Here is a 15,778-nt window from a genome sequence, read left to right on the forward strand (position 1 = left end):
TATATATATATATATATATATATATATATATATATATATCAATTAGTGACTGAATAAAATGTATTGTTTCTGGTCAATTTTGCCAGCTGTTTGCTGTAGGCCTATACTAAAAGCCTAAATATGTTAAAGCCAATAATCACTATAGCCTGACAGATGAACAAATAAAATTTAAACCTTATTAAAATAATAGTATATCTCGTAAGATACTGCATGATCCAATAATAGTATTATTTAATACATTTTTAAGTTTTCATTACATTTTGGGCATAAAATCCACACTAAATCCAGCCTTCTGATGGGAACAGTTTAATCCAGGTTTTTTGGATCAAAGTGATCCAGATCCTACAAAAAAGGTCTGAAAAACCCAAAGTAAAGTTTTGATCCGGATCAAAACCAGGATTAGATTACGTGATCTATTCCGATTAGGTAATCCATTTTTTCTTTTGAAAAACCCATTTTCAAGATTTGATCCAATCCCTTATCCAAAATCCTACTGGATTACTTTTGAAATACCGGGCCCAGGTAGCCCGCGAGGATCACATGTGTTGCCCGCAGGCCTGTTCTAAAAATAGCTCACCATAGCACCACTTACCAGTATGCTTAATCTAATATAAAAGTAATCTTTTAAAAATATAAATATTTGCAGAGATATATAAAAATAAAGTGTTGCACATTGATACATTAAATACAGGGTATTTCCTACCCTGTTAAATCATTGTTGATAACTTTTGTATGAATCATTAACATGATCAGTGTCTTCACATGCATGAATATCATTGATTATTACCAAAAACAAAGTATAATTAAAAGTAAATCGAGCAAATTTGTTATTTGAGAAGTGTTTATCAAAATGGTAGCCCCCCCAAAATAATCGGTACCCAAGAAGTAGCTCTCAGTTTCATAAAGGTTGGTGACCCCTGCATTAGACACTAGTACTTATTCACTAGATACTAGGTATACAAGGTACTTATTTTAATAGTGACTAGTGCCTATTCTGTTGTTACTGATAAATCCATTGATTTCTAAGTGATCTGTCCTAAAAGTCTTCAGTTCAATCACAGAGCATCTGGCATAAACCAATACTTTGCCTCCTTAACCAGACAATCTATCTTGCATGTATAACCCAGAACATCAATCACATTTGTAAGGATATTTGTGTTTATATAACAGTTCTGTCTGATTCTAGAATCGGATTGGTTGATAGCCGTGTGATATTCTGCAATAACATCACGCATACAGCCTCTTGACCCTTGTGTATTACTCCGCCCATAAAGAGTGACAGCAGATCAATAAACTCACAACAGTTTGACAAAAATTGCAGCGGCTCGACAGCATTATGTACTTTTGAGTCTTTTTTTAGTTGAGAATGTAATTGTTTAGATTGCAGCTAAGCAGTTTATTTATAAGAAAAGTGCCTTTTTTTAAATATTCATAATTTTTGAGATTCAGTGGATCGGCAGCCATCAGCCTGTCATTCTGAGCAAAAAAAAAAATTGACTGACATTTCACCACAGGATGGCGACAGAGATTGCATAATAAGCCCTTAGAGTAGGAAAAACTCAGTGTAATTTTAAACTACAGCTGAACAAATCATTATAAAACTGGTGACTATCTAATGCCTAGTTCACACTAGAGGATTTTAAGCCTGATTTGAGGCCGATTTGGAAGTTAACGAGCTCGCCGACAGATCGGGCTGTGATCGGGAAGAAATCTGCGGGTGCACGGCGCTCGCCGCTCTTTATGTGTGAACTACTGAACAACGCATCACAAGGCTCGCTGACACGTCGCCGACACCTCACAGACGGAAATCCAACATTCAGCATGCTAAATATTCAAGAGCAGTCGGCCGACTCAACCCCACGTGTTGTCAGATGTAGTGACGAGCTGCAGCCAATGAGAGAGCATATCAGCATGAGCTGAATGCCTGTGTGTTCAGGAGCTCAGCAGAAGCATCTGTGATTGGTCTGAATGGGCATCGGTGCACTCGCTTCATTCAGCGTTAGCACAGACATGAGAGTAGGCTATATTAAAGGGTCACGAAACACCAAAACACATTTTTTGAGCTTTTGACAGTGGTATATGTGTCCCACACTGCTAAAAACACTATTAGGACACCTATATTTCACTAAAAAGTGTAAATTGGTTGTTTTTGCGTTATTTCAAGCAAATTCGTACTTCCGGTTTGAAACGAATTTTTGAAGCTGCGTCACGGCCATGATATAATAGCGTGTATTCCAGCGTGCAGACTGGGCGTCTGTGCCAGAGTGAGTCTTATTACGTCTTACAGCCTGCTGCATTAATGCATGAGTAAGGCTTGGTTCAAACCAATCAGCGCGCTCTATTGTGCAACTTCATTAATATTCATTACTGTCAGAGTGTTTACACGGCAGAGACGCCACGTTGTGTTGGCAAAACAAGCGTGAAGTGTTGCTTTTATAGTTTGCTGCCGTTAAGTTTTGTTTTCATTTTCTCTCTGTGAGAGCGCAGCTGGCGTCTCGTGTGGATTAACAGTGTACGCGACGCGCGACAACAATAACTTACGTGTCTAAGGAGGATTATTGTTTACCTGAGAGCTGTTCTCATCTGCAAACGCTGAGATCCGGATACGCTTGTAGTCTTCTCTTCATAAAGACGCGGCTCTAGTTGCTGGTGATTGTCCTGTCTCTACAGATTTGGTAAGTGAGCGTCCAGTGCTCTTTGTTTATTCAGTTTGTTCGTATCAAACTAAGTTAACTGTTGCACCGAGTGTAAACATGTTAGCACCACAACCAAACTTTAATCTCGTGTAGGGTTTTTACCGCATTTTGTGAGCGGAATAACACACGCGGCTTTCTGACACTACCTGCCGTGTGCATCTAAGTTTCCGGGAAATGCGGAGGGTTTTTTTCTCTCATTCGCCGTGCGGTAACAAACATAGCATGAAAAATACACGCTTAGAGCAGCTCCTCGAATCAAATATCTCGTTTGTCGCGAGGGACATGAATGTATTCCCTGAATCAAAGAGCCAAACTGCAGTTAAAGTCCACCATTTAATAATTTGGCAAATAATTCGACTACAGATGTCCATGTAGGTTAAACACCATCACTTTCTCCTGTGTGTGTGTTTTGACTCTGAAACTCAGCGCGCCCAAATAGACACTCCCACACCCTCCCACTTTAGTTCCTCCAACACTCCCCCCTAAACAGAGCTGGACACGCCCACTTTTCTGACTTTTTCTAAAGTAGAGGTGTGAAAACACCCTGCTGAAACGAGGGGGTTTCATGGCCCTTTAAGAAGCATTTAAGTCTCAAAAGCATTTTATTTTCTCTGCAGTGATGCCACAGAAGAACCAGAGGTGGTGGAGGTTCCTCAGGGTTCAGTTCTTGGACCATTACTGTTTTCCCTTAACACCACATCACTGGGACCCTTCATTCAGAACCGCATGACTGCATCTGATATAAACAGGCATTTTAAAAACAGGTATCTTTATTTTATCTGTGGCTCAAGTGAGCCATGTGTTTTTGGCCCCCTGCAACTAAAAAAGAGAGAAATTTAGTAGTATTTACAGATATTCAGCTGATTTGTGACTCTTTATTTCCTAAACACTGATGTCTGTTTAATCTCACATGTAAAACATGAAATAATGACTGAAAGGGAATGTGCCATGGGTTGATAGGAACTTTATTAATAATAACAGCCACTGTAACACAAAATAATTCTGTTTTTGTCTTTTCTTTTTTCTCATTTATCTCTTATTTTGATTACAAGACACATTTTAGACTCAGACTCAACTTTATTATCCTGTTTAGGGAAACTAAAAGTTCAGCAAGGTGCCACAACACAGGCAAAGTTCCATGTACACATTAGTAAAATAATACCACACAACTTAAAATACTCCCCACTGGACTCATTAAATGACCTACTGGACGCCATTATAAAATAATTTATAATTCTATTTGTCCTGCAAATAGGAACACTTAAACAATGCCCTGGTGGCAGCAGCTGAAACACAGAGTACAATGGGTGATCCGGGGTGCATAGGATACCTTGAGCTCTCTGTAAAACATAATTACGGTAAATTACCATTGGACAAGTTTGGCCAGGCTGCTTAACTTGCTCTAGTTTGACACACTCAGATTACCGTACCCAGCTATAATGCAGAAAGATAATACAAATTCAATAAATTGTTTATTGAAACAGTGTCATCATAGTGTTACAAACCCGAAATGATGTTGAAATGTCAACATTTTGTCAATAACGACACCTAGATTTCGATGTCAACAATTTCAATGTCCAAACCTTTAATATTTGTTATGCTGGGAGTAGGAGAAGCCTTCCTGTAATCTATCATTGTCTATGTTTGAATTAAGCACATATAGGAGCCATATTACTTTTCATTTAATTATAATGTTTATTTGTATACTGATTAGTTTGGGTTTCACAGTGACGTTTTATGTTTTGGTCACGTGGGCATAACTGGCACCTGCTAGAACATATAAAGCGCTTGCACAATCACACAGGTGTTAGGAGGAGAGAAGGAGAGTGGGGTAGCCGTATTTTTTGTTGACCGCAAAACAGCAATGCAAAACGGCATCACGCAACAACCATCACACCAACGCAATAATCGGCACCATACAAAACAGGTATTCAAAGACACAAATTGCTGTATTGTTTGTCATGCTTCAAGTTTACATAAAGTTTTCCATATAACATCTTGGGCTCAGTGTGTCTGTCTAAAGCCACCAGCGCGACACAAATACAAAGGACCCTCTCGAGCGACTTATAGGAGGCATCAGGAAGTCGCAATAGCACATTTACAATGAGTTCACTTGTTTGGTTTGTGAGTTGTATGTCATAATTCAATGATATTTGGCACGAAATGGGAGCAAAAATATTCATATATTGAGTTTTTCCAATCAATCCCCATCCAAAATACAGAATTCCTGAAAATATTCAGGACACAGATGAAAACCGATTTCTTCCATGAGCCACTAAACTGCATCCTATCAAAACACCTTTCCTGTTTTCATTCATCCCTCAACTTTTTTGCTTCTTTTTTTCTAGACATCCACTTGAATGCTTGCTTGAATTATTCCTACATTATTGCATCCCTCATTTGTAAGTAGCTTTGGATAATGCCAACTGCTAAATCGATAAATGTAAATCTCCCGCAGAATACTCTAAAGAGTTCCTGACAGTTACAGATAAGAGCGCAAGTCAAATATGACTTCCAGTGTTGGTGATAGATTAAGCCTGGCTGGTCTGGTGATAAAGGAGATGCGAGGTTACCTCCAGAAAGGGAAGGTGCAGGATGTATTTCCATGAATTTCCTCAGTCAATTGTGTTTGAAACATTGTCGTAGCCAACCTAAAAGAAAACATGTATGTATGTAATCTATTGTGTAAAGAAGATTTTGAGGAACACAACCTTACATAACCTTGAAAATGATCAGACCAAACTGTAAATTGTTGAGATCTGTCTGCTCTGGTTTGGTTGTGAGTTGTTTTGATCCTACTGGACCCAAACCAGTGCATCACCATGACATTGCATTTGTCAAGAACTTAAATTATTGTACGTTTGTACTATTTTACTTTTTAATATGTTGATGATGTTCATACCAATGACTGTAAAAAATATGGACGACGTGACAGCCCCTTTTCCTATTGAACGCCTTGAGGGCAAAACGCCTGCTTGACGGGCACAAACTGTCGCAAAAGACTGCTGAAATTGGAGCCTTGACATGCGCAGAAGGACTGTCTGATGGAGCCAGAGGAGGAGCCGCGAAAATGAGCAGAGTCGAGCTTCCAACCAAACGCTTTATGTAAAATAAACCACGCCCCCCGAACTTCTCAGCATGCGTTTGCTGTCTTATCAACACAAATGGATGTAATAACGTTAACAAATGTGAGGGTTTTATATATTCAATCGCGCCAGCTCCGGGCCGCAGCGCATAACCTACTCGCGGCGTCGCGGGCTGATTCCGGCTCACATGCGGCAGCGCCGGCTCGCTCGGCCGCCGCATCTAGCTTGATTGACTCGGGCTGGAATCGGGCAGTGAGTCCAGGCATCCGGAGTAGGTCCAGCAGAGGTAGTCATTCTGAGCTCTGAGGGGTAAGTCTCCGGCAGGCGAGAATCTGGCCGGAACTGGCCCGAGTGTATTTTGCTATCTGGGTGGTTAGGCGTGTATCAGCAAACTAATAAAGCCCAAAAAAAGCCCTGACCTTAGCGAATAAACAGTGTTCCACCAGGATCATGTATGTCAGAAACTGTAGTTTACTGCTGAACTCATTTTGTCATGGTAAAATAACACAGAAATCGAATAATAACACTTCAGTCTTCTGCCGAAGCTCAGACGCGCTGCTTTGAGAAACTGTCAATCACAGCTGTCAATCACGATGACACGCCCAGCATTAAATTACTGCTAAAAACAAACTGTTTACAAACATGAAGATCTGCACCTATTTCAGCACAATAACCAGTGCCTTAATCGACCAGAACCATCTTTCGGGACATTTTATTGCAAGTGTAATAATTTTTTTTATTTGGGCTCAAATCTCCTTCATTAACACGGAGGAGGCGGGCTTTATGACTTGTACTGCAGCCAGCCCCCAGGGGGCGATCTAACGGCCGAGACCTTCACTCAAACGCAGGCTTGCGGCACACTTGGTTCATACACATACTGTAGAACTCCTCATTCTGAACAACTTTGACTCGCTAATAAAATCTCTCATTAAATATTAGGCACAGTAAAATATTAATTTGAAAAACATCACAATCCAGTCCAAAGTTTTCACTCAAAATAAGCATATGCAACATGTGATTTAAGATCACTGACTGTTCAAAACTTTAAAAAAAAATTAATTAAATGTTCTTTATTGGTGGAATGATCTTCCTATTCCCACATGCACTGCTGATTCACTAGTATCAGTTTCAGTGAACTAAAACCAATCTCTTCTGTGATCGCCTGAACCTCTGTGAATAAAACCTCACCACAGGGCAACCTCAAAACATTATACAAGTCTGAGGCTGCCTCACACAGGTGAGTGGTCTTCACAAACCACCTGAAGAAAACACACTCTTTCTATCAGTTAGTTAGACAATCTTTCTAACAGTTAGGGTGCTTTCACACCTGCCTCATTTAGTTCGGTTGAATCGCACTAGAGTTCATTTTCCTTCTTGGTGTGGTTCGTTTGGGCAGGTGTGAATGTAGCAGTCCAAAAAGCGGACCAAAAAGGCGTACCGAGACCTGCTTGAAGAGGTGGTCTTGGTAAGCTTTCAAACGAACCCTGGAGCAGTTCGTTTGTGGTGAAAACATGATCCGAACAGAAATAGACCCAACCGCAAAAAAAAAAAATAAGCCGCCTTTTGGACTTATCCAGCTGCCGTAGGCCAATGCGCTGTGCATTATGGGATATGAAAGAAAAATATTTGTTGACAGCAGTTTACCAATAGAGAGAGAGAGAGTGGGGTTCGTGCGTATATTCGGAACAATATCTTAAGCATAAACGTCAGACATCCTTTAGACTGATTAGAGCTGACTCCAGACCTGTGAAACGGATCAACAATCAAATAGAACACACACACTTAAAGTATAATCTGTTTCTTATCCAAGGCTGAGTGTACTGTCAGCCGTCTTTATCGAAACTGGTTAAAAACTGGTATAATCTACATTCAGGCAGTTATATTCTTACTATACAAAGTCTATTTTGAATAAAAAGTAGAATCACTTTAAAAGATTTAACCGTAAATATAGAAAAATCACTTTAGACATTTTAGACAGTATTAACTCATAGAAATAACAATAGAAACAGTTGCTTCCAGTCCTCAGCCCTCAGTTCCACTCAAGGTCTCCATGACCTCTGACCTAGTTTGCTGGCTCCTGAAAATAGGTATAAAGAGACAAGCAAATGCACTGAATATTCTTATATTAAGCAATGTGTTAACTTATTCATTAATTAAACTCAATTCACAGTTAAATACTGAGAAACAGGATGATGAAAAGGATAAACGTTGGTCCATGAGGAGATGGACTGGAAAACAGAAATCCGAATCCTTCAGTATAGTTTGTCTAAAGTGATGTATACAGCCTGTATGGTATACTTTGAGCAGGGATACAATCAGTCAGCACAGACATTTTGTATCTGCCTGTTTTGTTTACTTGCGGGAGTTCATTGGCATTTTCCCGCACGTGAATTCTGACCAATCGATAAGCAGTTTAAGAACTATGTTGAACAACATCTGGCCAATGAGAGATGTGGGTTTTGTCAGATGACTGCATTTTGGTTCTTTTTCATCTGGTTTGGACCAAAGCCAGCAGTGCGGTGTGAAAACGACCCAAAGACTGCAGAAAATGTATCACTTATTGCCCTTGGTCCAGACCAAATGAAGCAAACTACAGATGTGAAAGCACCCTTACACAGACACTTGCACCAGCTTTTAGCATGTTTGCACTTCTTGCAAGCATTCCAAATCTAAGAAAACAAAAAGAAAACACTAAATTTATAAATTTAGTTTTACAGAGGTGAGTGGGCCTGACAAACCACCTGTAGAAAGACTTTTGTTAAAAAATCAAACACTCCCCTCCTTACTCCAGCACTGTTCTTAGCACGAACAGTTCCTTTGTGTAATCAGCACTTCCTGTGTGTATTGCCTCTTCTTGTTGAATCGCTGAATGCCTCCTCAATTGTAAGTCGCTTTGCACAAAAGCCTCTGCTAAATGTGTAAATGTAAAATAAAACAGTACAATGCTATTTGTACACATCTCTAGATTAGTACTTATTAACAATTTATCAAGTGATACTAATAAAGCTGAACATCTGTACAGATAATGGCAGGGTCGTTTACAAAGCGGTCATCAAAAATACCAAAATGGAGGGCACTCTTGCGCAAAGCATGGCGTAAGTCGACTTTTTGTGAGCTCCTGTAGTAACCTTATTATGTAATGATTAATTACAAATAAATATATGCTGATGATCAAATGAGGACGAGACAATACCCATGCTTTAATGACAACATTAAAATATCCTAATATGGGATTGAAACTTCAAAAATTCAAGTATAATGGCTCTGGGAACCCGCGGCCTAAAGACTCATCTAGAAAAACCAATCCAGCCAAACCCACCTCTCCAGCCCAGGTGAGCATGACGAAATGAACATAAACATTGACGTGCTCATACACTACGGGCAATTTACTTTACTCAATTCACCTATAGCCATGTCTTTGGACTTGGGGGGAAAGCGGAGCACCTGGAGGAAACCCACGCCAACACGAGGAGAACATGCAAACTCTACACAGAAAAATCAAATGACCCAGCCGGGGCCAGCTGGGACTTTTTTTGTTTAGAAACTCAGAGATCCCTTTCAGACAGCTTCCTCCTGCATCCACAGTTACTCCTGTTAGATGTGGTTCTTCTTCTTGGTAGTTTGCCGACATTACCCTGGACACCGTGGCTCTTGATACATCAGAAAAGACTTGCTGTTTTGGTCACAGATGCACCAACAAGACGTGCACCAACAAATTATTCTCTTTTGAGCTCTGATATGCCACTCATAATGTTGTGTGCTTTTAGTGGTGGAATGTGCGATCAATGAAGATTGGCCACCAGGCTGCTCACATTTATCCATGAAACCTCCAACACTACATTGTCCAGTGTTTCAGTTTCATTGTCCAATCCCTTTAAGTCAGCAAGAGTTACTGAAATAGCTGCACCCTCGTTCGTTTGCTCAGTGCCTGACATTGAAACATTATCATCTTCTAAAAAAATAAGCTGTTACACATGTAGAGAGTGCATTAACATTTCCAGTAAAGACCATTTGCACATTATCGAGAGGGTACATCGATGATAAGAGGAGACCAGACTGGTAGAACTGAATATAAAGCCGGCCTAATGCAGTCAAACTGGTGTGCGCTGGACCTCTTCAAAACCTGCGTCAAGCCAACTGAAGATCATCAGACCTAACATTCAGGAACATATTCACGTAAGTTTGACTTTTTATTCAAAGTCTTTTCACTGGTTTGACACAATTTTCACAAGAAATTGGGACATTTTTAAAACTCTTAGGGTAACACTTTACAATAAGGTTCTTTAGTTAATGCATTTACTAACATGAACTAATCATGAACAACACATGTACAGCATTTATTAATCACAATTAAACATTTACTAATGCATTATTAACATGCAAGCCCATGCTTGTTAACATTAGTTAATGCACCATGAGTTAACATGATCTAACAACGAACAACTGTATATTTATTAACTAACGTTAACTGCTGTGAACAAATACAGTAGTAAATGTACTGTTTATTGTTTGTTCATATTAGTAAATTCATTAATTAACATTAACTAATAAACCTTATTGTAAAGTGTGACCACTCTGAGTTCTTATATCACACAACAGATCATCAAAAGTGCACTTTTTTTTAAACATTTCCAGTGTTGCCAACTTAGCAACTTTGTTGCTAGATTTAGCAACTTTTGCTACTAATCTAGCAACTTTTTTTTTTTTTTTTTTCAAAAAGCACCTATAGCAACAAATTTAGCAATTTTTAACATTCGTTGACTACTTTTAGCAACTTTTTAAAAGTGACTGAAAAGAGCAGCGGCTCCAGGCTTCACTCAGTATAGTAAAATTGCTAGCTCAGAACAAACGTAAAAGGGAAAATTAACCATGTTTGCAGTGCATATGGCTTGTAATTGGGATTAAGTAAACATTTGTTGAGTAATTTAACACTAAATTGTTTGATGGTGTTAATTTGGAAAGCCAAAACTCTAGCGGGTGCACCAGACGCATGAACACTGGCTCAGTAACCAAAATACGAACACCACACAATGGTTAATGCTTCCACTGACTCTAAACTTCATTTATTCTCCTCTGGACAGAAAGAATGGAGCGTCTGCGAGTCTCTCTCTTTCTCCTCCTGCTCTTCTGTTCACCGTGTCTGAGTGAAGGGAAAACTTTCTTTACTCATCTCGGCACGCTGTGCGCAGAAGACTGCAAGCCTGACGGCGGCGAATACAAGTGCAAGAGCACCGATGAAGACGGAAAGAGCCAAAGCATGTACTGTTCACCTCAGGAGAACGTGGACTACTGGGGCAGACAGTGCCGAGCCGACAGCAAGTGTGCTAAATATGGAGAAGACTACTGCTGGTGCAGGATTAACATCTTCAGCTGGGGATTCTGTGGGCTGGTGAAGGAGGACCAGACCCTCAGAGATGCTGTAGAAGACCACCACAACACTTCACATCGTAACAGGAGAGACCGAAAAGTGGTGCAGGTCATTAATGACCAAGATATCAACCAAAAAATAACGATTTCAGTGGAGGACGCTGAACATGACTTTGCTCTGAGCAATAGAGATTTGAGAAGAGAGGCAGAAGACCTGATGAATCACTGGGATAATTCCCACCTGGTGAACCAGGCACATTCTAATCTGATTAAATCACAGCATCTCCGAATTGACATGCAGGGTATGATTAAAGACAATAATAAAAATAAAAAATACCACAACCTGCAGGTCCAGATTAATGGGGTAGCGGGTAGAAAAACCACTTTGTCTCAGGTCCTTGTTCAAGAAGGTGGCGCCCCGGACCACTACATCCGCACAGCCTTTATACAAAGCATGAAGGACCAAGTTCGGGTTTTCATTGATGTTGACGACCCTTAAAGCTATTCATAAGTAGAAAACAGTGATTTACACCATAACAATCACACTTTCTCAGCAAGCACCAATTTGTGCAAGACAGCTCATGTACTGCAGTGGTTAATTCCTTTATTTTACAGCTAAAGTAAAAATAATAATCTCTTAGCTGCCATTCTGCTTTGCTTTGCTGCTGCTTGTACTGCTCTCTCAAATAAAGGTTGATTTCATGCAAACTTGGCTTGTTTTGTCAATGAATCTCTCTCAATCCTTTTTTTAATAAACAATCTTGATCCATGCTAATTTTGTAAACTGTTCCTCACCATTTTAATGATAAGATCACGTTTATCTGAAAAAGTTTAAGAAGAGGTGAAAATTAAATATGCAGTTGTGCAATTATGCAGATTTACTATGTATATAGATTGACAGCTGTTGTTGCGTTATGCACAACATATTAACTGTATTTCTGTTTTAATCATGCACACAGGCTTTGTGAAGGTGCTTTGGAACAATAATTATCGTGGTTTTATGCTTTGACAATGTCCACAGTTTAAAAATATGGATTAAAATACAAATTGAATATTAATTCTATTCAATTCATGTTTATTTGTGTCGTATGCGGTGAGCCACAGGGCAAATGGGTAACACCAGAAAAGCCATCCACACTGAGGTATGTGCTCAGTGTGAGGTAAAAGCTGCCAGCTGGTAACACTTTTGTTTTAAACCCTTGCTAAATAACTTCAGCCCACATGTACAGTTGAAGTCAGAATTATAAGCCTGAATTATTATTATTTTCCCCCCATTTTCTGTTTTGTTTTTCTCAACACATTTCTAATCATAAGAGTTTTAATAACTCATCTCTAATAACTGATTTATATATTTCAACTAAACCTGACGAGACGTCTGAACTTTCTAAACTAACTGTGTATCAAAGACATCAAAGACTGGATGACCAACAATTTTCTTCTCTTAAACTCTGACAAAACAGAATTATTACTTATTAGGCCTAAATCTTGCACACAGCAGATCTCGCAACTCAACCTACAAATAGAGGGATACAAAGTTAGCTTTAGCTCTACTATAAAAGATCTGGGTGTCATATTAGACAGCAATCTAACTTTTGAAAATCATATATCTCATGTCACAAAAACTGCCTTCTTTCATCTGAGAAATATCGCTAAATTACGAAATATGCTATCCATCTCAGATGCAGAAAAGCTAGTCCATGCTTTTATGACTTCTAGGCTGGATTACTGTAATGCTCTATTTGCTGGCTGCCCAGCATCCTCTATTAACAAACTTCAGCTAGTACAAAATGCAGCAGCCAGAGTTCTGACCAGGTCTAGAAAATATGATCATATCACCCCAATTTTATCTTCCCTACACTGGCTGCCTGTTAAGTTTCGTATTGAATTTAAAATATTACTTCTCACCTATAAAGCTCTAAATAATCTAGCTCCTGTTTATCTAACCAACCTTCTGTCTCGCTACAATCCAACTTGCTCTTTAAGATCTCAAAACTCAGGGCTTCTGGTAGTACCTAGAATAGCAAAATCAAGTAAAGGAGGTCGAGCCTTCTCTTTCATGGCTCCTACACTCTGGAATAGCCTTCCTGATAACGTCCGAGGCTCAGACACACTCTCTCAGTTCAAAACTAGATTAAAGACCTATCTGTTTAGTAAAGCATACACTCAATGCATCACCTAGCGGGTTCCACACTGGCTTCTACATCTTGCTTATATACACTATGAACAGCAGCTACGCTAATTATTTTCTTTATACTCTATTTTCACCTGGGGATACTCATCCTGAGGTCCTCAGATTATGCGGAGTCACTGATTGGATCCAAGACCAGCGACGTGATGATCCCAAGGATTCCATATCCGGGACCAGGCCATATCCTGAGCTGCTGCTGCGCTGATGGTCGTAGGGAGTGGAGAACATGAGTCTGATTCCAGCGACGCTCCAGGGACAGACGAGTCTTCGCTGAGGCCATCTTCCAGCCTAAACCACGGCGAATGAAGCTCTGCACAAGACTTTTGGCCAGCGGAGAAATTAAAATGGTCGTGCCCAACTGAGTCTGGTTCTCTCAAGGTTTTTTTTCATCACTCCCATCAGGTGAAGTTTTTTTTCCCTCTCCGCTGTCGCCACTGGCTCGCATGGTTCAGGATTGGGAGAGCTACGCATCGATGAATTGGCTCTTCAGTGTTTGAACTCTCAGTAATGATTATATCACACTGAACTGAACTTAAACACTAAAACCTGAACCACACTGTTCCAGTTACTATGACCATTTATGTGAAGCTGCTTTAACACAATCTACATTGTAAAAGCGCTATACAAATAAAGCTGAATTGAATTGAATTGATTTATTTTATCTTTGCCATGATGACAGTCAATAATATTTGACTAGAGGTTCAAGACACTTCTATACAGCTTAAAGTGACATTTAAAGGCTTAACTAGGTTAATTAGGTTAACTAGGCAGGTTAGGGTAATTAGGCAAGTTATTGTATAACGATGGTTTGATCTGTAGACTATTGAAAAACACTATAAACTGTAAGGGGCTAATAATTTTGACCTTAAAATGGTTTTAAAAACTTATAACTGCTTTTATTCTACCTGAAATAAGACAAATAAGACTTTCCCCGGAAGAAAAAAATATTATCAGATATGCTGTGAAAATTTCTTTGCTCTGTTAAACATCATTTGGGAAATATTTAAAAAAGAAAAAAAAATCAAAGGGGGCAAATAATTCGGACTTCAACTATAACTCAAAAGCTTAAACATTTACTTTAGATTTTTTATCCATCAAGAATAATTTTTCCATCATGATTGTTTGGTTTTTAATAATAAATATATATTTTTTCAGTAAAAATTTTTTTTTTTTAATTGATAAAAAATATTTGTGACCCTGAATAAAAATGGTAGTTAATTTTAGTAATAGCCCAAAATATGTTAAATAGGTTAAAATTGATGTTAATTTAATGCCAAAAATCATTAGAATATTAAGTAAAAAATCATGATCCATGACAATATTTTATAATTTCCTACAGTAAATATATCAATTCTCAGTTTTTCTGAGCTGCACTGCTAAGGACTAAAAACCTAAAAGGCAACCAAAAAGGCGATTTCCTCAACATTTCGATTTGAACCCCCAGATTTCAGATTTTCAAATAGTTTTATATCAGCTGAAAATCTTACTGATTCAGCTTTCGGACATATAAATGTGTGAATGAATCTCAATGTGAGTGAAACTGGCACTTATGACTGGTCTTGTAGTCCTGGAAAGTGTTGTGAATACTTTAAATTTTCAATAACATCATTAAAATTGTCTTTTAAATTGCTTTTAACTGCATCTTAATAAGAAAACAATGCTTTACTGCTTGTAATTATTTGCGTCTTTATGATTAATCGCTGAATAGCATCGCTCATTTGTAAGTAGCTCTGGATAAAGGCGTCTGGCTTAATGAATATACATGTAAATGTCATGCAAAATGTAAATAGTGACAGATATGAAAATAACAGTCAAATGTAAAGGCTAATAGTACGATAGCTGATAAAGTCAAACTGTCACGAACGCCATGCGATTCTGAAGGCTCCTGATATTGAAGGTGTTCTAATGGATGACTTTTACTACTGTATAAATGTCCACAGTTAGAGAAGTTGGAGATAAAATCTGTGTAGCAAAACTTGACTGAGGTGCTAATGAATGGCATGATGAAGAATGAGGTATATTGTGTAAAGATGACTTTGAGGTTCAAGACTTTACTTGACTTAAATATGAAACTCACATTTACATTCATGACATGATGCCAGCACAGTGAAAGTGGGAGGTGCCATTTTGTTGCTAAAATGGACCTAAAGGGGCCCTAATATGCCCTGTTTTACAAGATGTAAAGTTAATCTCTGATGTCTCTAGAGCAGGGGTGGGCAATCTTAGTCCTGGAGGGCTGGTGTCCTGCACAGTTTAGCTCCAACCCTATTCAAACAGACCTCCCTATAGAGTTCAAGTGATCTTGAAGACACTGATTAGTTTGTTCAGGTGTGTTTGACTAGTGTTGGAACAAAACTCTGCAGGGACACCGGCCCTTAAGGATCAAGTTTGCCAATCCCTGCTCTAGAGTGTGTGTGTGAAGTTTCAGCTCAAAATACCAC

The 15,778-nt window shown here is 39.0% G+C and overlaps 1 protein-coding gene and 1 long non-coding RNA gene across 3 annotated transcripts in view; one reads left to right on the forward strand and one right to left on the reverse strand.

Annotated features, from left to right (window-relative positions):
* The window catches only part of s1pr4 (sphingosine-1-phosphate receptor 4), a 525,180-nt gene that overhangs the window by 123,567 nt on the left and 385,835 nt on the right, over window positions 1-15,778 (reverse strand). The gene's annotated exons all lie outside the window — the stretch shown is intronic.
* Window positions 6,758-11,861, forward strand: LOC100538255 (uncharacterized). 2 transcript variants are annotated; one of them, XR_011008339.2, is made up of 2 exons: window positions 6,758-9,958; window positions 10,864-11,861. It is a non-coding gene; the product is annotated as an uncharacterized lncRNA (long non-coding RNA). The 2 variants fall into 2 exon arrangements; XR_012397662.1 differs by having other exon boundaries at window positions 9,881-9,958; window positions 10,868-11,861.

This window comes from Danio rerio, chromosome 22 (assembly GCF_049306965.1).
Source record: "Danio rerio strain Tuebingen ecotype United States chromosome 22, GRCz12tu, whole genome shotgun sequence".
NCBI lineage: Eukaryota > Metazoa > Chordata > Actinopteri > Cypriniformes > Danionidae > Danio > Danio rerio.